The sequence below is a fragment of the Microtus oregoni genome, unplaced genomic scaffold, assembly GCF_018167655.1.
Source record: "Microtus oregoni isolate MIOR12 unplaced genomic scaffold, Mior012 000015F_ref0000493, whole genome shotgun sequence".
Lineage (NCBI taxonomy): Eukaryota > Metazoa > Chordata > Mammalia > Rodentia > Cricetidae > Microtus > Microtus oregoni.
In genome coordinates this window covers 35,525,373-35,547,728 of record NW_024543074.1, presented here as the reverse complement: position 1 = coordinate 35,547,728, position 22,356 = coordinate 35,525,373, and the positions used below count along the sequence as shown (strand labels likewise).

The window sequence follows — 22,356 nt, the reverse complement described above, 5'->3', positions numbered from 1 at the left end:
ATGTGTGGTATGCATGTGTGTGCATATGCATGTGTGTATGTGCATGTCACACACACACCTATAGCATATAGGTAAAGATCAGAGGAGCTTTTGGGAGTTATTCTCTCTTTCTAGACCTGAACCTGGAGGATCTGGCTTTTTCCTTACTGGTTTGGGTCTTGCTTTGATGCGATCGTTCCTTGATCTGCCTCCATCCTTCCCTTTTGGGATGAAATGCTTATTTTACACCACTGTATATCATAACTATGTAGCTTACTTTTGACTATAAGGTACTCACAGTTCATGGACTGCCTTAGCTCTCAGGTGAAACGGGGACTTTTGAAGAGTGTTGAACTTAAAGATCATGGGGACTTTTGATGACTACATTTTGCATTGTGAGATGGATGTGAGCCTATGGGGACAAGCGTGGAAAGTGATTATTTAAATACCATATTGTTTGGGTGTCAAGTTGACAAGGGATGGACATGGGATGTCAACTTACTGTCAACTGGTGGGGATCTAGACTCATCTACAAGACAAACTCTGGCCCCTGCTTGTGAGAGATTATCTAGATTTAGATTTAGATTATCGAGATTTAGATTATCTAGAGTATCTAGATTTAGATTATGGGGGTAACCAACCACTCTGATTGGATTTAAGACCCACTCCATGAGAAAGAACCCATACCTGAGACTATTAGAGTGTCCAGGAGCCTGAGACTAGATAAAGCGCTGGGCCTAGGGGAAAAGCAAATACTGTTAAATTCTGTTAAAGGGACATAGCAATAAAGTGACTCCTAAAGACATACCGCCATACCTGTAGATCAGTGCCTTCCTCAGTTCACATTAGAGAAGCTTTTCCTTGCTGTAGATAGGAATTAACACAGGGACTCACAATTGGATACCGTGCAAAGACGGACTTTGGAGCGCCCTCGGTCCTAAATGGGATGTTTTCATCAAATCCCGCCCTACAAGACTCAGGCAGCTACAGACAGATTGTGAGAGCCAGAGGCAATGAATGATTCCAAGGAAACAGGCTTCCAGACTCAGCGGAAGTCATGTTCACATGAACTCACAGAGACTGGCAGCATACACACGGCCTGCACAGGTTCAGGTTAACCCGGTCCTAGCACTGAGAGGGGGAGCTCGATAGGACTCACACTCTGAACCAGGACGGTACCTATAACTGACACCCACTGACCAAGGGAAAACCAGTGTTCTCCAGTGGAGCGTCACTGGGCAAGTCAACCACACTGCAGGGCAGGTGCTATGTCGAGGAGTAATTGATGGGTTAACACAAAATGAACAAATCAATTCAGTGGATTTTTTGTTTCATTTTTCTTTTTGATTCTCTCTCTCTCTCTTATCTTATTTTTTTTTTTTTTTTTGGTTTTTCGAGACAGGGTTTCTTTGTGGCTTTGGAGCCTGTCCTGGAACTATCTCTTGTAGACCAGGCTGGCCTCGAACTCACAGAGATCCGCCTGCCTCTGCCTCCCGAGTGCTGGGATTAAAGGCGTGCGCCACCATCGCCCGGCTTCTTATCTTATTTTTTTAAAGATTTATTTATTTATTATGTATACAACATTCTGCTTCCATGTATGCCCGCACGCCAGAGGAGGGCACCAGATCTCAGTACAGATGGTTGTGAGCCACCATGTGGTTGCTGGGAATTGAACTCAGGACCTCTGGAAGAGCAGCCAGTGCTCTTAACCTCTGAGCCATCTGTCCAGCCCCCTCTCTCTTATCTTATTGATCTTTTGCTTGTTAATTTTGACTTTTATTTTTGTGAGGCTTTTTCTGGAAAAACAGAACAATGGGCTATAGCCTCCTGCTAGCAGGCAGTCTGGCTCAGGGGGATACCTTGCACTTGAGAGATTGGCTTATGCCCTGCCCAGAATGAAATGAGACAGGCAAAGTGGATCGTGTAAGGTGTAACCATACACAGCTGTGATGGTAATCAGGCCCCGCTAATTCTGTGATCCAGGTCTTGACTCTGGTTCTCATAAATTCAATCTGACAGACTACTTTGGAACAGTGGCTTCTTCTAGAAAGCATTTCTAAGACATTGAATCTTACAGACTTGGAAAAGATGTACCAGCAGACAGGTGAGGATACCCTGGTGTGCAAGTTGGTTCCGTGTGTTGCTAAAACCGTGGGCAAGCCTAGTGTTCATGTCATTTTCCTATTAGCCACCAGGGGGCAGTGCTAGACTGCAAGTTGGGCTCTCTTCAGCTTCCGTCTTAAACCTTAGAGAATTAATTTCACTTGGAAATACTCAGTAAAACTCCCACCTTTAGTTTAAGTTGGAAACTCGAAATCCCTCCAATCAAAGGGTCATAATGTCAACCACTCACTGGGCACCCGCTGAGGCGGCTGCCCTGGCTCAGAGACATAAGCCAGTCACCTGAAACGTGTTCCTGCGTCCTCAGTGTGGTGGGATGGGAGGGGCAGAACGGAACGCGTCTTGCAGAATGCATGATTGGAGTAGGGACAGAATCTTAGGAGAAGGGACCTTGTGGAGGTCTGGCAGTCACTGGAGATGGGAATTGTCCTACAAGCCCTGGGTAGTTAGTTCTCATGACTGCCCTGGCAATGCTGAAGCATGCATGGGCAGCCCATATATGGCGGTTCTGTTGAACTGTCCATATTGGGTTTCATGGTCTAAGTTGATGAGGATGACTGACAGTTTTCTTCCTAGTTCTCATGACTGCCTTGTTATGAAAGGAGTGAGCCTGTCTCTCTCGATCTCTCTGAGTTTAGTGCTCAGGAAGTGACCATTCCTCTCCCACACGATTCTGGGACCTCTGTCAGAGTTCGTACTATACTGTTTGCACCTTCAGCCTCCGTGGCTGTGAGTTAATACGTCGGTTTTTTTTCTTTATGAAATTAACCCCTTATTATAGTGATGAAGCTGACTAGAGTGCATGTGTGTAAATACACATGTTTGTCTCGACTTTTATAAAATGTATGATTAGTTTGATATTTGTATAACCGGGAAACAAATCCTTGCTAATTTTAAATGAGCTCAAGTTTAAAACCGACTACTGAAAACCTGTACACACACACACACACACACACACACACCAGCAAAATCTGCTTTTGTAATAAAGAGGAAATTGCAAAGATAGAATATTATCTGACAACGAGGCCTTCTAGAATCTCATTTATTCATAAGAGAAGGGGAAATTTTTTATCAATTCACAATCTTGAGCATTAGATATTAAAAGCGTTTCCACAGAGTTAATCCTTAGGGTAGAACGCTGAAGTGAAATTCATTGACTATAAAAAGTTTGAAAGGTTGAAGAGTCTAATGAATTTAGAGTTTATATTTAGCACTGAATTAAACATGAATTATAGGAGTTGAGAACGAATGCAAAGCTGTTTCCTGTCTTAGGGGGCCCAAGACTTAGAATCCACTTAGAACCTGCTACTTTAGTTATGCTAAAGAAACCACCAGCATCACGAATGTGCCAGAAAACCCCCCTAAGTCAGCTGAGTGAAAAAAAATTCTTTTATCATCATTTTAATTCCTTTCATTCCTGTTTTAGTCTCCGCTGTACTCCACAGCTTGGAATGTGGAGGACTTGAAGTGGAGAGCAAAGGACTTCAGCGAAAACTTTTGGTCCCCAACCTCAGCTTAAATGTATTAAGCCCCGACACCCAGAATAAACCTAACCAGCCAATCTAACACAACTCAGAGTTTAATTTAAAATTTAACTTTCATTCTGTTGTTTCTGTTCATATATTTTTTAAATGACTTATACAAGCACTCTGCCAACTGAGCTAGGTTTCTAGCCCCTGTTTGTTTCACCTTCTGTGAACTGATTTGGTCTTTTCGCTTAATTGCCATAGTAGTGGGGGAGGTGGTTTTGCATTTAAGGAGTCAAGTTCTCTGTCAGGGTAGAGAAACTTTGGGTAAGTCTTTTCTATGTATTTGAAAATATCACCACTGTGGCCTCTCTAGTTCACTGAAACAACAAACTATCACGGGAAAAGAGGTACATATGACCCCGACGTGATTTGAACACGCAACCTTCTGATCTGGAGTCAGACGCGCTACCATTGCGCCACGAGGTCCCAGACGCAAGAAGATTTTTGATTCTCTAACACTCCAACATTCTGGCAGCTTCCTGGTGCAACTACTCCTCCTCCTCCTCCTCCGGGACCTGCGCGGAGAGTCGCGGAGGCAGCCGCGAGACAGGTCCTGTCCCCAGATGACTCTGAAACAGCACTGGAACAGAACGCTCCGAGTTGTGCCATTTTTTTTTTTCTCTTTCGTCTCTAGCTATAAAACTTAAAAGTGTTGAAAACTGGAAAAGAGTAGCATCATAAAAAATAGTAACCGCACCCACCGCCGTAAGCGTTCCGCTGCTGACAGCCAGGTGAAGGGGCGGAGCCAGCTCTGCAGTCTCAGCCCTGCCCGCCAGGCGCAGCCACCTCTCAGGGCGTGGTTTTACCGCCACGGGTGCACTCGTAAAGACCGTGGCTTTGTCTGAGACGTAGCTCACTTTTAGTCTTCGGGAGGTTTACTATCCATCTGCTTTCCCTCACATTCTCCCCTCCTCATCCTCTAAGGGAATGGCGTGCCCATCTCAGCATCCGCCATCCCGAAGCTGAGGAGGTGCACGCAGGCTTTACCACTTCGATTGCGTGGTTGCAAGGGGTCCGGCTGAGTTTCTGCATTGTAAAGCCACTCTCCTCCCTTTTACAGTAATAAAGAGCTGGGGGTGGGCATACTATCGTCCGCGCACGTTTCTTCGCACTCTTGCCGCCACGGATTGAGTATACATTTTGCGTGTAACAACTATTACTGTGGTATTTGACTAATGGCGAGTTTCATTTGCAGTTATTTTTATATTTCTCCTTTGAGAGAAAGCTGGCTTTGTATGTATTTGCACTGGCTAGATTTATGTCAACTTAGGACAGTCTTTAGCCATCTGAAAGAACGCCTCCATAAGATTGGCTGCACACCAGCCTGTAGAGCATTTTCCATTGTGCGTGGTACCGCCCCTGGGTGGTGGTCCTGGGTTCTATAAGAAAACCGGTTTATAGCAGTGTGAGTAAGCAGCACCCTCACTGGCCATGGTGCCTGCCCTGTTTGAGCTCCTATCTTGGCTTCCCTCAGTGATGGACTAGCCTGTGGAAGTGTAAGCCAAATAAACCCTTTCCTTCCCAACTACTCGCGTTTTGGTCATGGTGTTTTGCAGCAACAGAAACCCTAACTAAGGCAGCAATTCAATTACTTATTTGCAGCATACAGACATATGGATATTGTTAATTCATAGAGTTTTATTCTTCATTCCGTTGCTGAAAATGTTTAACTCCAGCCATTATAAGCCCCTTTGGGTGGGCTCTTGTCCTTCCGATATACCACCACCTTCTGACTAAAAAACAGTTCAATGTATTTTATGTTTTGGATATCCTTCTCTTTTCTAAATTTACACTATAAATTTTCTTCACAATAAGTGATTTGCCATTTCTTTGAACATCTAACCCAAGCTTGTTCTAACACAGTCTCTGTTTAACTGCAGTGTCTTCTCATCAGCTTCTAAGAATGTATTCCCTTTGCCAGCACAGAGTGGTGCAAACTCTTCCCCATCCTGGATGCTTCTCTTCTTAGGAGGCAGCATCTTCTGCATCTCTGCTGCCACCTCAATAGAATCTCATTGTTTGACTGGCACACTCGCGGGCCCAACACAAGAGACAGATGCTAGCAATATTCTTTCTGTGTGCGAAACCCTACCCTCAAGGAAAGGGTAAATTTTTCCAACTCTATAAAGTAGAAGTTTCAGTTTATTAGTTTAAATTTGAATTTCCCTGAGTACTAAGTAGGTTAAAATCTTTTCATAGGCTCATAGTCCCTTTGAGTCTCATTTAACAGATATTCAGTCTAGATTTACATTTAAAGATGTAAATACTAAATTATCAAAAAATGTCAAACAAATCTAGATTATGTATAACTTAGGCACCAAAGATAGGCTTTCAAATAAAAAAATCAAGAACCCAAGAAGATGAAAAATTTCACTGTAAAAATGAAAACGTTGAGACTTTACTATATAGGAATTTAAAGACAAATGTTAAATTAAGAGAAACATTTGTTACATATGAGACAAAGAATATAGAAAAATATACAAAGCATTTAAGAAAAGAAAAACCCGTAGAAAAACAGGCAGAAATATATAAAGGCAATTAACTTCAATTTGTTGAATAAGTAACGTATGAACTATGGATGAAGGTTTTCATTTGTCTGTTTTTAATCTCATTTGAATTATTTCTAAGAATATAATTAAATTCTTCTAACATTCATATTTAGAGTTTTTAATTTAGTGTACAGGAGCTAATTAATTTCTACTGATAAGTTCCCTAAAGTTATTAAATACAGCTCACAAGACTTTGTCATTGAATATTCCTATATTGGCTGAGTTCCTCTCTGATGTCGTTTCTGGTGCAGGGCGAGGCTTGAGCTGTTCCTGAAGGCTTTCCCACAGTCAGCACACTTGTAGAGCGTTTCTCCGGTGTGCATTCTTAGGTGCGCAGTCAAGTGGGAGCTAGTTCTAAAGGCCTTTCCACATCCCTCACATCTGTACAGCCTTTCCCCAGTGTGCCTTCTCTGATGCATGATGAGGTAGGACTTGGTCAGGAAGGACTTCCCACAGTCGGAACACTTACAGGGCTTCACTCCGGGCTCAATTTTCTGATGCTCCCTGAGAGCTGTCATTTTGGAGAACGCTCTCTCACAGTGAGTGCATTTGCTTGGCTTCTCCCCGGAATGAACCCTCTGATGCACGGTTAGGTGCGACTGTATCCCGAAAGACTCCCCGCACTCCTTACACAGGTAAGGTTTCTCGTCAGTGTGAACAGGCTGGTGTATAAGGAGCGATGAAGACCGTGGGAAGGCCTTTTCACACTCGCTGCTCTCATAGGGCTTCTCTCCTGCGTGCATCCTGTGGTGGACAGTGAGGCAGAAAGAGTTAATAAATGCTTTTCCACACTCATGACACCTATAGGGCTTCTCCCCTGTATGGATTCTCGGATGCTCTGTGAGATTTGCTATCCGGCTGTGCACGACGAGGCCTGAATTGCTCCTATAGGCCTGCCCACATTCGTTACATGGAAAGGGTTTCTCTCCGGTGTGGACTCTTTGAGGGACATTAAAAACTGTGGTATTCTTGAAAGATTTTCCACACTCACTGCACTTGTATGGCTTCTCCTCAGTGTGGAGCTTCTGGTGGACACTAAGATAGTATTTACTTCTGAAGACTTTCCCACAGTCACCACATTTGTAGGTCTTCTCATCGTTGTGCGCTTGCTGGTGTCGTGCAAGTTTGGATATACTGCAAAACGCTTTCCCACACTGGATGCACTTACAGGCTTTCTCTCCAGTTTGGATTCTTTGATGCTGATTAAGGCGGGCACACTGGCTAAAGGATTTTCCACAGGCATTACACCGGTAAGGTTTCTCCCTAGTGTGAGTCCTCTGATGTACCGTCAGTGACGAAGAAGCAATGAAGGTTTTTCCACACTCACTACATTTATAGGGCTTTTCCCCAGTGTGGACTTTTTTATGCTGACTGAGATATGAGAGCTGGCCAAACATTTTCCCACATTCATTGCATTCCCAAGGCTTTTCTTTAGTGTGAGTTCTCTGACACTGAGTGAGCAGTGACTTATAACAGAAGGCCTTCTCACACCTGTTACATTGACAGGGCTTTTCTTCAGTACTGGATTTTTTTGTCAAAATTAATTCTGAAGTCTGCCTTATGGTTTTGTGGTCTTCTGTATCCTTGCAAATCATCTTCCCCAAATGGGTATCTGTAACCAAATCTAAATTCTCTCTGAAATTTTCCTCATGTATTTGGCATTTTCTGCGCAGTTCTTCTGCGACAATTTCTGGTTCTGGAAAAGAAGCAGATCCAAGTCTAAAGTCCCTTTGAGCAGCAACAGTTTTTTCTGCTGTGAGTCTCTGGCTCAGATGACTCTTCTGAATATTTTGGAGTTTTAATATGCTGTTATTCCATTTCCCAAACCTTCCCATTCTGGAGCTCCACGGGCCATTCTCTGTCAGTTTCTTTACAATGATCTTCCGTGACAAGTCTTTTTCAATAACATTCTCTGGTAGTATAGCATCCTTAGTTGAAGAATTGGTTTCTAATTCTGAGGGAAAGAAGAAAAATAAATCAAATTGCTTTTATTTCCTTAGCTGGGGAACTCTTACTAAACAGGATAAAAAAAAAGTAAAAAATGGGCATATAGTGAACATATAGTTTTACTGCTTGATATTTAACTTTATTTTCTAGGAAAATAGAAAGTAGAACTGATGAGAGGGTGGAGTTGAATAAAGGACCAAATAATGAAATGTTTGTATATATGCATGTGTATATGTATGTGTGAGACATGGATCTCAAGTTGGAGTTGAATAAAGGACCAAATAATGAAATGTTTGTATATATGCATGTGCATATGTATGTGTGAGACATGGATCTCAAGTTGGCCTCAAAATGTGGAGCCAAAGATGACCTTGAATCTTCCTGCCTTCACTTCCAGAATGCTGGGCCGATAGCCATGCACCACCACATCTAGGTTACATGTTGTTGGGGACTGAACCCAGGATTCATGCACGCTAGGTATGTACTCTACCACCTGAGGTACAAGTTATACCCTTATATTTCAATTTTATTTTAGTTTTAGAATGGCCAATTCAGTAAGGTATTTTTCTATTAAAAATCATTCAGGAGGAGGGCCAGAGATAAGGTATTTCATGACATGAGCATCTGATTTTATGATATTATCTTTATATGTTGCCAGTTATTCACCTGAGTGGACACTGTCCAGATCCCTCAGGACTCAAATGTTTCCCCACAGTGGCCTCCCCTGGCCACTCTATTTTAAGAAGATGGTGTGTGTATGTGTGTGTGTGTATGTGTGTATGCGTGATGTGTGTGTATGTGTGTGTATGTGTGTATGTGTGTGTATCTGTGTGTGTATGTGTGTATGCGTGGATGTGTGTATGTGTGTATGTGTGTATGCGTGGATATGTGTGTATGTGTGTGTATGTGTGTATGCGTGGATGTGTGTGTATGTGTGTGTGTATGTGTGTGTGTATGTGTGTGTATGTGTGTGTATGTGTGTGTGTATGTGTGTGTATGTGTGTGTGTATGTGTGTGTGTATGTGTGTATGTGTATGTGTGTATGCGTGGATATGTGTGTATGTGTGTGTATGTGTGTATGCGTGGATATGTGTGTATGTGTGTGTGTATGTGTGTGTTGAGTGCCATCCTCAAATGCTCTCCATCTCATTTTTTTTTTGAGTCAGTCTCTCACTGACCCTGGAGCTCACTGATTTGAACAGACAAGCTGGCCAGCTAGTCCCAGGAATCCTCTTGTCTCTAGCTTGCCACACTGGGATTACGAGCGCACATTGTTTCATTTACTGATGCTGGGGACTTCAAGTCCTCAGGCCGGCACAGCAAGCACATTACCCATGGAATCATCTCCCCAGATCTAGGGAAGACAGCCTCGTTCTCATCCCCACTATTTCTTCATATCCTATTCACCTCACAGCTATGAGGCATCACCCAGGCTAGTTTTTTGTCTACTTGTCACTATCTAGTCGTTGAATTAAATGTTTACAATGGTATCTTGTTCATTTTTGTTGCCTGAGCATCTAACCTAAGTCATAGTACTCAAGTGTATAATAAATATTAAAAATTATTTTGATTCCAGTTGATTCCTTGTTTAAATTCTCAATTAGTTAAGAACCCAGAGAAGGATAAAAAGAGCCTTGTTGGGGACCCTGCAGGTGAAGAACACATACATCATCAGCAAACAGCTCAGAAGGAATCAGTGGTGGCCCTTACCGCATTTTTAGAAGAGAAAAAGATGATGGTGAGATAATGAAAGGCGAGAAAAAGCACAACATTAACTGGAAAGAGCAGAGGAGTATGGTATGGAATGTCTTCACACAGAAGGAATAACTGAAAATTATGCTCCCAAGAAAGTAGGGTTGGACAGGGTTGGGACAGAACCAAAAGCAGAGAATGGAGGAGTTGGAGAACGCAAAGAGGGAGTGGAGGTGATGGACACAGGCTGAGGAAGGGACTGGGGATGTTTTCCTTTGAGAAAGCTTTGGGAAAATATTTCATATCTTTGTTCTGTATCCTCCAATGACTGTTATTGGAAATGAACCCATCTTCCTGGTTACACTCACTTACCTCCAAAGGAAGTTCTTGGCATTTCTCTCACCACTTCCCATGGACCTTTCCCACTTTCCAAATGAGAGCTCATGTCTGGTTTACAAACTACAAGCCCTGGTCAGAGGGAAAAACAAGAAGATTACTGGAGCTATAAACGAATACTGATAAATTCAGTCTCAATTTAGCCTCTGCCTGGGGTGCCCATTATAGGAAGTTTCATCATCCAATACAGTTGCCAGCAGACGCACATAACCGTTTAAATTAAAACTAAAGTTAGTTATAATGAAGGAAATTGTAAAGTTCAGTTATTCAGGCGGGCTGGCCACGTTTCATACGCACAAGTGGGTAAGGTACGTGGAATGAGAAAGCACAGCACAATGTCCACAGCACAGGGCACAGAGGTGCCCTGCACAGATGGAGCACAGGTGGCCTCTGGGAGTTCAACACTGGACCTGGTTGGGTGGGGTGACAGATCATGGGATAATCTGAGTTCAGAAGAAAAATGAATACACTCATTCTGTTCTTTCCCTTTATGGAAATGACTAGAAAAAAATTGGTCTAAAATCTATGAGACTTCAACAATTTTCAAGATTCCAAAGAAATATGTGTTTCTTAATCTACAATGAGAAGATTATCTAGTTAAGTGGCGCACGCCTTTAATCCCAGCAGAGGCAGGCGGATCTCTGTGAGTTCGAGGCCAGCCTGGTCTACAAGAGCTAGTGCCAGTACAGACTCCAAAGCTACAGAGAAACCCTGTCTCAAAAAACTAAAAAAAAAAAAAAAAAAAAAAAAAAAGAATGAGAAACAGCATAAAATAATCTGGCTCTACCCAGATTTCGGTGTGACCTTTCTTCATTCCTTGATTGCCCCAGTCAGGTTTCCAGACCAAACTATGCTGGATGTAAAGACTTTCTACCATCTATATACTGAGACAGGGTCTCTCACTTGAACCAGATTTTGCCAATTTGGTTAAGCTGGATTGACATTAGGCTCTGAGGATGCTGGGAGTACAGGCAGACCAGCATGCCCTTGCAGCACACATGGTTCTGGGGACCCCAACTCCAGTCCTCACACCTGTGCAGCAAGTGCCCTGCCTTCAGAGTCAGCTCCTCATTAAAAATGTGAACCTACTTAAATTTGTTGTAAGTCTAGTACTATGGATGTCACTACATTCCTGGCATTTTAAGTTTCATTAGGTTTCTATCATGCAAAACAAGGTTCAGAGTACATGACTAAAGGATACTTTATCATTAATGATTATAGTGTGACCACCCGCCAAATTCAGGGCTGCCACTACCAACAGAAATCTCCCAATGGACGCCGCCAGCTCCATGCATCCATACCTCTCCAAGCATTCACTGAGCAGGAAATAGAATGACAGACCCAGAGGCAGTAAGGTGCTTGCTCTTTATACCCCTCACAAATGATGGTAGATATCTCCTTCACCTGCTGTGTGACCGCAGAACTCTGAAGGGACACAGGGAAGGAACACTCAGTCACTGCCTAGGACCCTCGGCAGAGCCTCAGTGGGCACCACCAGGCCACTGCAGCTGGAGTGCCAGTGATGGATGAGCTCTTCCCTCGTTTACTTAGGGCTGAGATTAGGGCCCCTAATGTCCAGTCATCATCTTCGTTCACTCTGAGATGGTGACAAACACACATAATGGAGAAAGATAACTGGATATTTTAAAAGTTTTTAAACAATAAGCCTATCAAAATAAAAGCCTCGTAATAATAGGACCTTTAGATACTGCATGCATCTCTTTCTTTCATATGGGGACTAGATCTAGTTCTTAGAATTTATCTGTTGCCGAGCGGTGGTGGTGCACGCCTTTAATCCCAGCACCCTGGAGGCAGAGGCAGGTGGATCTCTGTGAGTTCTAGGCCAGCCTGGTCTACAAGAGCTAGTTCCAGGACAGGCTCCAAAACTACAGCAAAACCGTCTTGAAAACACAAAATCAAAAACAAAAGAATGCATCTGTCTTGTGCAGGAATTATTATTTGGCTATTTCCAAAATCTGTGAATACCATCTGTTTTCTACAACGGGAAAGTCAGTCCAGGTCTGGGTAGATGGCTGTCTTGAAGGCTGAGTTTGATCTGACACTCACGGAGAAAATGCAGGTGTGGTAGTGCACGCTTCAGTCCTGGTGCTGGGGGAAGGAGGATCCTGATGCTCACTATCCAGACACTGTACCTTAGTTGGTGAGCTTCATGCCAACAAGAGACCCTGTTTCTCTTGGGGCTGGAGAGATGGCTCAGCAGTTAAGAGCACACACTGCTCTTTAGAGGACTGAGTTGGTTCTCAGCACCTACACTGGGTAGCAGCCACCCACACCTAGCTCCAGGGGATCTGAAACCCTCTTCCGGGCCCTGTGAGCAAATGCACTCACCTGCAAGTATCCCTACACAGACATGCAAGTATACATATAATTGAGAGAGAGAGAGAGAGAGAGAGAGAGAGAGAGAGAGAGAAAGAGAGAGAGAGAGAGACAGACAGAAACAGAGACAGAGAGAGCCCCAGTCTCAGGGGAGTTGGACAGAATTCCTGAGGATGGCACTAAGACCCAAGGTTATCCTCCGGCCTCCACATGCGCCCCCTTTTTCATGTGCACTTGAACACATGTGCACACATAAAATAATTTTAAAAATAAAAAAATTAAAAGAAAATCCAGTACAGTGTTGGGGGTGGGTACTAGTAAGGATGAGTATGTCTCAGTTATTATTCAAGGAATATTTCAGGGCCTCTCCTAACACTGTTTTCTTCCAAACCTGAGATACTATATCCTTACAAGGGCTTGATTTTCATGACTATCATTAAAATTTACCATATTTTCTAGTAGTGCTTATCCATTTTATATTTTAGGCCATTGTTTAAAATTTGGATAATAAAAACATTTCATGAGAAAATGTTATCCTAGCTATGTTCTCTTTAAGTCTTTACCTAAAAAACTAGCAATACCCAGCTTCCAGAAAACGGGTGACAGTGTGAGCCACAGCTCAGGAGACAGGCAGGGTGTGATGATCCAGGATGTGTCACTACACAGAGTTGGACCTGCCGTCCACGTACAGCGCTTTGGTGTTCATTCATGCTTTCAGAGGCACCCTTCGACAAGTACACATGCACTATACAGTCTGACGACAAAGATTAATAATCACGAGGACAGGTTTGTACGGATCATCGTGTGGACAACTCTATACTTGCCCATATTACCTTTCTTCCGAATTGCCACTTCACAGTGACTAGTAGAATAGTTTCCACCACGTTAATACTCATCCCATACACACTTGAGGACACACACATCTTCAGGGAAACACTAAGATATCCAGTTTTATCTGAGTTTCCACTGAAGTCTAACACTGCCATTCTTTCCGTCCTGGGGCCTCACCCTTGCATCCCCTTCTCATGGCAGCATTTTCTCGAGTGGATGCTGACTCCCAAATTCCACTTGTGAGTGCAACTTAAATCTACTGATCCCCATGAGATTTCCATAACCAACTTTGATAGCATCAATGTTCCACTTCTTTCCTTACACAGCATCCGTCTTTTAATATACCATTTGCCTAAACACATTATATAACTTTTTTAGTTATTGTTTTCTCTTAATGAGACTGTAGTGCCTGACGGCCAAGCCCCGTGCCTTACACACTTTTCTATGTCATTTACTAAGCTCGAGAGCATCTTAATGAGTAGAAAATAGAGATCACTAAGCATGGGCAGGAGAACCTGTGAGTTAGGGGAACACACATGTGTGCACGTGTGTGTGTGTGTGTGTGTGTGTGTGTGTGTGTATGTATACATACCTCCCCCTAATTTCCTGTCAGTTGAAGAATATTCCATCCTACTACCTTAAAATCAATTTCTTCTAAGACATTCCAAAATAAAATTTCAAGACTGGTATAATATTTAAAAATAACCCAGAATTTTTTGAAAGACCAGGTATCCTGCGACTTTATTTCCTATGTAGAGTGAAAGGGCCCTGTAGGTGTCCAGGTAGGGAAGCAAACCACAGAGAGGGAGAATGAACCTGTTCTGATTGGCTCTGCCAACCTGGATTAGACGTGGGGCACCTGATGCCAGATGGTTCATACTTCAAACAGGATAATATGGAAGTGGTTTCCATTCACCCCAATTCCAGGTGCACAATAAACTACCGAGAAACTCCTTGACATGGGACCACGTGAGTGGGTTCTACAGCTAGAAGGCCTAGAATCTGGTGAAGTCCCTGACTGAGATAGTACAGACAGAGGTCAGCAGGCTATAAAGTATATCACCCCTAAGGATAGGCTTAACTGTGAGCTAAGGATAAAGGGTCTAGGGAGGCGAGCCTGGGATAAACATTCTGGGGGAGGTCTGCCACCACAAAGAGCAGACCTCCAGAATGTTTACCAGGCCATTAACGATATCCATCCCCAGCCTTCTGGGTGGGAAAGGAGGTGGTCCATTGAGGAGAGGACTCTGTATTTAACATCCTGATTTCCTAGTGCTCCGTAGGTACAAGGACCTTTGTGCCCCCAACATACAGTGAATCATCTGTTAGATTATAACATTTATTGCGATGGCTCCACTTTTTATGGGTCAAGAAATTTGGTTCTGCTCTCAACTGAAGGCGTGTGGATGAGGCAGAGAAGCGTCACGATTTCAGGACCAGCACACATGTTCTTCAGCTAGTACAGCAGGTCAGGAACGGAAGACCCTGACTTACCAGAGGTCCAAGCGCAAACAGCACAGCATCCATAATGTCTGCCACTGTGATCTGCTTTCTGGAAGGGAGGCTGTCCTGCCAAGAGGTGTGAAGGGAAGAGAAGGAAGCCATGAACACCAGTCCTGCCTTGGGAATTTCAGACTCATCAAGCTGGAACCCTGATATAAGTTTGTGGGACCCCCACAAGGAAACACACGAGAGCCCTGCGAGGGAACACAGGGAACACCCCACGAGGGAACACAGAGAGCACCCCCACGAGGGATGAGCCCATGAATGACCACAGGGATGAGCTCAATAAGGACCCAGCAAGGAAACACAGGCATGAGCCCAGTGAAGGCTACAGGGAAGATTGCAAGAACAGTGGGAAACCATCTTTCTTTTCTTTTTTCTTTTCTCTTCTTTCTTTTTTTTTCCATTCTGGAGTTTATAATATTATTAAGGTAGCTATAGCTGGTAGCTCAGATACTGTGCAAGCAGCTTTAGAAACACATTTTCATCTAATCTTTAAATCAATCTGATGGGCGTTATTGTTCCAGTCCACAAATGAGGAAATCAAGGCTTAGAAAATTCAAACCACTATTCAAGGCCTTACAGACACACCGGCTTTAAGTCAATTTAATTCTAAGTTTACACCTTTCCTGCTAGATCAGTTTCCAGAGTGAGGGAAAATAATCCATTTTCCTTTGCCATATCTATCAAATGCTCCATGCTCTCCGTTCTCCTGTCTCCCTGTGAGAAGCGAACTGACTGACATTTTCAGGGGCTTCAACTTCTTGTAAGGGAAGCATTACAATTTTAAGTCAGAGGTGCTGACCTGTTGTCCCCCAATCTCATATTCAAATAGGTTTTAACTTGCCCTTCTTATATGAGGCAAACCTAAATAAAAATCGAGAATCATGGTGAAGATTAAACACTAGTCCTTTTATACTGAAAGATGATTAGTGAATATGTGGAGAGCTGGTTTGCCAGACATTGTTCAGGCATGCCTGGCGTGGATCCTGCTCTTCTATTTTACTGAGAAAGAAACTGACTTATACCTAGTAGAATTAGATGTAATTCTAAAAGGGGAGAGAGGTGACTTACCTGGAAATAAATGTCAACCCTTCATAGTAGGGATAGAGTCAAGAGGAAACTCCAAAAACAATTGCTGGTGAGTTTTGAAAAAAAAAAAAAAGGGAGTTATTGCCAGGCGGTGGTGTCACATGCCTTTAATCCCAGCCCTCGGGAGGCAGAGTCAGGCGGATCTCTGTGAGTTCGAGGCCAGCCTATAACTTAAAGCCTCTGAAGTCAACAGAGCTGGTGAATGTCCAAGCTTTTGTTTGAGAGCAGAGAGGCACAGGAGTGGCCAGGCCCCTCCCCCCAGGACCTCTAACTGCCAAGTTCCACACACAGAAAGCTCTAACTGCCCTAACTGCTGGACCCTGCCCCCATCCTACAGAGTGGAAAGTCCAATCTATGGACATGAGATCCCACCAGTCTCCACTCTGGAAAGCTCCACCCTCTTCCCAAGAAACTCTCTGTCGGTTTGCTACTTTTTATCACCCAAGCAGAGGGGCCACCCTCCTGGGTTTTTCCCTCCCAATGAATCTCTTTTGCGAGGTTTGTTGTGTGGTGTAACTTTGTGACATTTCTTGGCTCCCGGCTGCCAGGACCCCTTTCTACTGGAGCTCTGATGCTTACACACACTGCATTGGATCTTGCTGATGTTTCTTTTTTAGTATCTCTGTAGCTAAGGTCAACTGACACTGATGTGGATTGTGGTGAGCCTGCAGAGATGCTGCCAACTCTCTATAAATAGGTTTCTTTCCATCATGCTAACCCCTGAGCTTCTTAGAGATGCAAAAGCATCGGGAGAAGCAGTAAAGACAGCAGAGAAAAGTTTAAATAACAGTGCCCTGCATGTGTAGAAAGGGGTTACTTCTAAGACTCATAAAAATGGTTGAGCAGCAATCCAGTATCAGAGGTGGATGACCCCAGAAGGAGTTCTTGGCCAAAGACACTGTCTCCCAGCAGTAGTTGCTGTGATAAAACACACGACCAAAAGAAACCAGTGGAAGAGTTAAAATATTTTGTCTTACATTTGCGGAGAGAGATTCTATAATGGAGAGGAAGATAGGGCAGAAGGGAGCTAGAGTCCAAAGCTGGCTGATTCCAAGAGAGTGAAGAGAAAGTGGGGAAAAGCTCAATCTCTCAAAGCCCACCCCACATCCTGAAAGTGCCTTAATTTCCCCAGAGAGCCCTTGCTGAGTCTTATGGTTTTTGTTTCTTACGTTTCGCACAACTGTTGCAGGCTGCACGTATTCCAGGTCTCCCCTTTCCTGTTGTTTGATGTGTGAGTGGCCCTGGTGGGTTCACCTGGATTTGTGTGCATCAGAAAAGCCGATTGTCGCAGTAACTCTCAGTTTGGCTGGAGTCCCACTGTTAACTGCAAGAAGAAACACTATGCTTTTGTACTGTGTCCCTTATAAGGTTTGGAGACAGGAAACCCAGTTGCCCAAAATATAGTTTACAGTTTGCTTTTTCTTTCTTTTTTCCTGAGCTAGGAATACCGGTGTTTTGACAGGGGGATGTGGGAGGGAGTAAAAGCTGAGGATGAGAGAGTACTTACATGGGGATGGTGGAAAGAAACAACAGGGAGGACATTGTTTACTAGCCTTGGGGAGGACGGAGCCTTTTCTAGCAGGACACAAGTTAAACACTTAAAGTGCGAAAGCATACATACGGAGAAAAGAATGGAAAATGTAAAAAGGTATATACAAAACAAAAAAAATTGGAATGAAGTTTTTAAGGATAGGTATTGTGCTGCATGCCTTAGAATACATCCCAGTACTTAGGAGTCAAAGGCAGATGGGTCTCCAGGAGTTCAAAGCCAGGCCAGCTGGACACTCTGTAAAACACATACATATGTGTGTGCACACAAAGAAAGAGAAGGTATTGGGGATTGAGTCAGTGCTTCATCATTGAGAGAGCTCTTACTGTGTGTTCCTTAGTTTTGTGTGTCGGGATACTGTATTAAGTTCTGCCGCAAACTTCCAAAGACCCAGATAGCACCTTCCTGCTAAGGCCAGAGCGAGAGATGCTGAGACTCTCTTAGCTTGACTCTTCCGCCTCACTTCTGCTGCCACACCCATGGTTTGTTTAGCTTGTGCTCTGTTGCTTGGGTCCAGGTGCTGTTCCACATTCCACATTCTACTGCCCTCTTGTCAGGGTTCGGATGGAGCTTTTGTTCCACGGGCAATATTGGGAGTGGGAGGATGATGAGTAGGGCCAGTTTCTCAATTCTAACGTTCCTTACCCTTTCTCTAGAGCTGTGTCCGTAGATTCCTGAGTTGTTCTTTGGTGGTGGACTCAGCTGGGCTAAGGCAGCTCCTGTCCTGCCCTGAACTTAGACTCCATGCTCCCCTAGGCCATGGTGAGTTAAGGGGATTTTGAGCTTTGGAAATCTCTCCACTTCAGATTCCCAGGCCTGCTCAGCCCTTGGCCGAGATTTGTTCCCTCGCAGTTCATGACATTTATGTGGTTCTCTCTAGAATGGCTTCTCATTGGTACAGCGAGCTATGAAAACTTTCCCATAATCGCTGCTGTTGAGGGCTTCTTTCTAGTATAAATTCATTGACGTTTGGTAAGTTCTGATGTCTGACTTAATCATTTACAACATACATGACATACAAAGGCTTCTGGTACGGGTTTTCAGAGGTTGGTTAAGATGGCCATATTCACAGATAATCTATGCATCTCTTTGGCACAAATTCCCTGAAGAAAAAAAAAAGAGCTTAGAAAACAATTAAGTTTTTGTTTTTAAAATTTTCATTGTATTTATAGTTTTTCTCTACTGTGTAGTTTTAAATGTTAAGGATTCAAGTTGACTAAAAAGTTTCTCCTTGTTATGCTCAAATTGCAGAGTCCCCCAAAAACCAACAAGGAGACTGTATGTAAAAGCAAAGAGCCTTTATTTAAGCTTAAACTTGGACTCTCCATGTGTCCAATGCATTGGCATAATTGGAGAGCCTTGAGCTCAGTTAGGGTGGGGTTTTATCACAGCAGAAGTTGGGGTGAGGGATTTCTATGGCTCAGGACCCCTGATTGGTTGACATTGTCTAAGGCTGTCTTGGTGAAAGGGGATGGCTGTGAGCTGGGTAGGGGACATCAGGTGATCCTATCTATAATGGTTGGAGCATTAGGAGTTTCCTTTGGAAGGTTAGATACTTTCCCCTTGGATGGTGCATTGCTGTGTGCTGCCTGGGTGGTCTCTGTTGAGCCTGGCATGCCTGGGTCCTCCACTCCTATTTATAGATTTTACATTGTTTCTCATTAGTATGATTTCTCTGATATTAAAAATGGCAATCCTTCCCATGTACATTGCATTGAGTTTTCTTTATTCTACCAATTTTCTCTGAAGTCACCACTCCCTTTATTTCATTGAACATCAGGCTTTACTTTAATCTGTTTATCTCCTTGAACACAGGACTTCCTGGTGTCTCTTTTCTCCTCAGACTGTTCATTTTGTATTTTTTCTTGTTCAGCTTGCTCTTTTTCATTCTAGATCTGCATATGACTAACCACCAATAACCACGTGACACATAGATAGGCTGTTCTGAAATCTCCTTTGCCAATGCTGTTAGTCCAAAACTCTTCAGTTCAACCTCAGGCAGATTTTTTGGACAAGGGCAAAACAGTCACATTCTTTACCAAACTATCACAAGAACAGTCTCTGGGCCACTCACTAATACTCTTCTCCTCTGAAAACTCTTGAGCCTGGCCCCCATAGTTCAGAGTAGATGAATTTTCCTTCATAGTAAAGACTGAGGAAAATATAACCGGCATAGAGGAAACAATAGCAGAGAGTTTACTGTATTATAACAATGCCTGGATCATTTTCCCCACATACTCACTGGCATGAGCTGTCATCTGTTTAATTGATCTTGGCCACTCTGACTGGGGTAAGATGAAATCTCCAAGTAGTTTTAATTTGCATTTCTCTGATTGCGAAGGATGTTAAAAATTTTAAGTTGTTTCTTAGTATTACTTTCTACTGCTGTGATAAGACAGCATGACCACGGTAACATATATATATATATTTATATAAATATATATATATTTAATATATATATATATATTAAAGTGGGTTTACAGTTTCGGGGGTTAGAGTGCATGATGGCAGAGGTGGTGGTGAGAACAGCTGTGAGTTTGTTTGATCTACAAGTAGGAGGGAGAGAGAGAGAGAGAGAGAGAGAGAGAGAACTGAGAATCTCATGAATGATGAAATCTCAAAGCACAATCCAATGACAAACCTCCTTCAAGGCCCCACCTCCTAATCCTTTCCAGTTTCAACAACTGGTGGCCAGCTATTCAAATATAAGAGCCTATGTGGGCCATTCTTATCCAAACTATCACACGCAGCCATTTATGTTTCAATCTTTAGACAACTGTTTAGTTCTATACCCCATTTTAAAATTTGCTTGATTTTTTTAAAAAAATATATATTCTCAATGCTAAATATCTGATGTATAATTGGTAAGGTTTTTCCAATTCTGCAGACTACCTCTTTGTTCAGATGATTTTATCCTTTGCTGTACAGACTTGTTTTTAGCTTTATGAGGTCCCATTTATTAACCGTTAGTGACTGTGATTATCAGTATCTTGTTCAGAAATTCCTGCTGTGCCAGTTAGTTCAAGCCTATTCCCTCTTTCTCTCCTACCAGATTTTATTAACCGTTAGTGACTGTGATTATCAGTATCTTGTTCAGAAATTCCTGCTGTGCCAGTTAGTTCAAGCCTATTCCCTCTTTCTCTCCTACCAGATTCAGGGTATTTGGTACTATGTTGAGGCTCTTGAGACATTAGTAGTTGCTTTTGTGCAGAGTACAGATGTAGATCTATTTAAATTCTTCTTTGATCAGCACTACTCTCTGAAGATGCTACCTTTTCCCCACTGTGTATTTTTGATTCTTTGTAAAAAAATCAAGCTTCTTCTTCTTCTTTTTTTTCCGAGACAGGGTTTCTCTGTGGTTTTGGAGCCTGTCCTGGAACTAGCTCTTGTAGACCAGGCTGGTCTCGAACTCACAGAGATCCGCCTGCCTCTGCCTCCCAAGTGCTGGGATTAAAGGCATGCGCCACCACCACCCGGCAAAATCAAGCTTCTTTAAGTGTATGGAAATATCTGTATCTTCTATCCCATTCCACCAATCAACGTATCTGTCTTTATGCTAATATCCATGTGGTTTTTATTAGCATAGCCCTGTAGTAGAGCTTGAAATTAGGGATGGTGAGATCATCAACAGTTCTTATTCAGTATTGCTTAATATAACCTGTTTTTTTTTTTAAAGATTTATTTATTATGGATACAACATTCTGCCTCCATGTATGCCCGCATGCCAGAAGAGGGTGCCAAATCTCATTACAGAGGGTTGTGAGCCACCATGTGGTTGTTGGGAATTGAACTCAGGACCTTTAGAAGAGCAGCCAGTGCTCTTAATCGTTGAGCCATCTCTCCAGCCCTATAACCTGGTTTTTGTGTTCCTAATATGCAGGTAAAGATTATTTTTGTAGTTTCTGTGAAGAATTGTGTTGGGATTTTGATGTGTATTGAAACTGTAGATGGTCATTTTCACACTCTTAATCCTACTGATCGCTGAAACGTGAGATCTTTCGGTTCTCTAGTGTGTTTTCCAATGTGTTTCTTCAATGTGTTAAAGTATATATTACAAGTCTTTCACTTGCTTGGTTAGAGTTATACCAGGATTTTTTTTGAAGCTATTGTGAAAGGTATTATGTTCCTAATTTCTTTTTCTGTATCTTTGTAATTTATAAATAGGATTTACAAAGGCTCTTGATTTTTGTGGTTAATTTTGTATCCTACTACTTTGCTGAAACTGTTTATTGCTTTAGAAGTTTCCTGGTGGAGTCTTTAATGTATAAAACCGTATCATCTGCAAATAAACACTTTGATTTATTCCTTTACTATCTGTATCCCCTTGATCTCTTTCGGTTGTCTTATTTCTCTAAGATTTCAAGTGTAATATTAAATAGGTATGGAGAGAGCAGACATCTTTGTCTTGTTCCTGATTTCAGTGAAAATCTTTTGAATTTCTGTTGAGGATGACGTTGGCTTTGAGCTTGCTGTAAATTGACTTTATTATATTGAAGTACATCCCTTGGATTCCCAGTCTCTTCAGGACTTTCAATCATGACGGGATGTTGGATTTTGTCAAGGTTGTTTCTGCATCTAATGAGATGATCATGTGATTTTGTATTTTAGTCTGTTTATATTGTGGGTAATGTTGCTTTATGGAACCACACTTGCAAGGGGATGGAGCTAGGAAGAGGGGCCCAGGTGGGCAGACTGCAGGCAAGGAGAACGCTAAGTCCAGAGAGACTAGAATGGAGAAGAGGAAGGATGATAAAGGGTAACCTCTCTGGGTCCCAGGCAATTGTGGGTCCCTGGCAGAGTGTGATTCTGCAGTTCAGTGACAGTCACATAG

The 22,356-nt window shown here is 42.8% G+C and overlaps 1 non-coding gene across 1 annotated transcript; it reads right to left on the bottom strand.

Annotated features, from left to right (window-relative positions):
* Positions 1 to 3,983: 3,983 nt before the first annotated feature.
* Trnaw-cca lies at positions 3,984 to 4,055 on the bottom strand. Its single transcript has one exon. It is a non-coding gene; the product is annotated as a tRNA-Trp (tRNA).
* Positions 4,056 to 22,356: the final 18,301 nt, after the last annotated feature.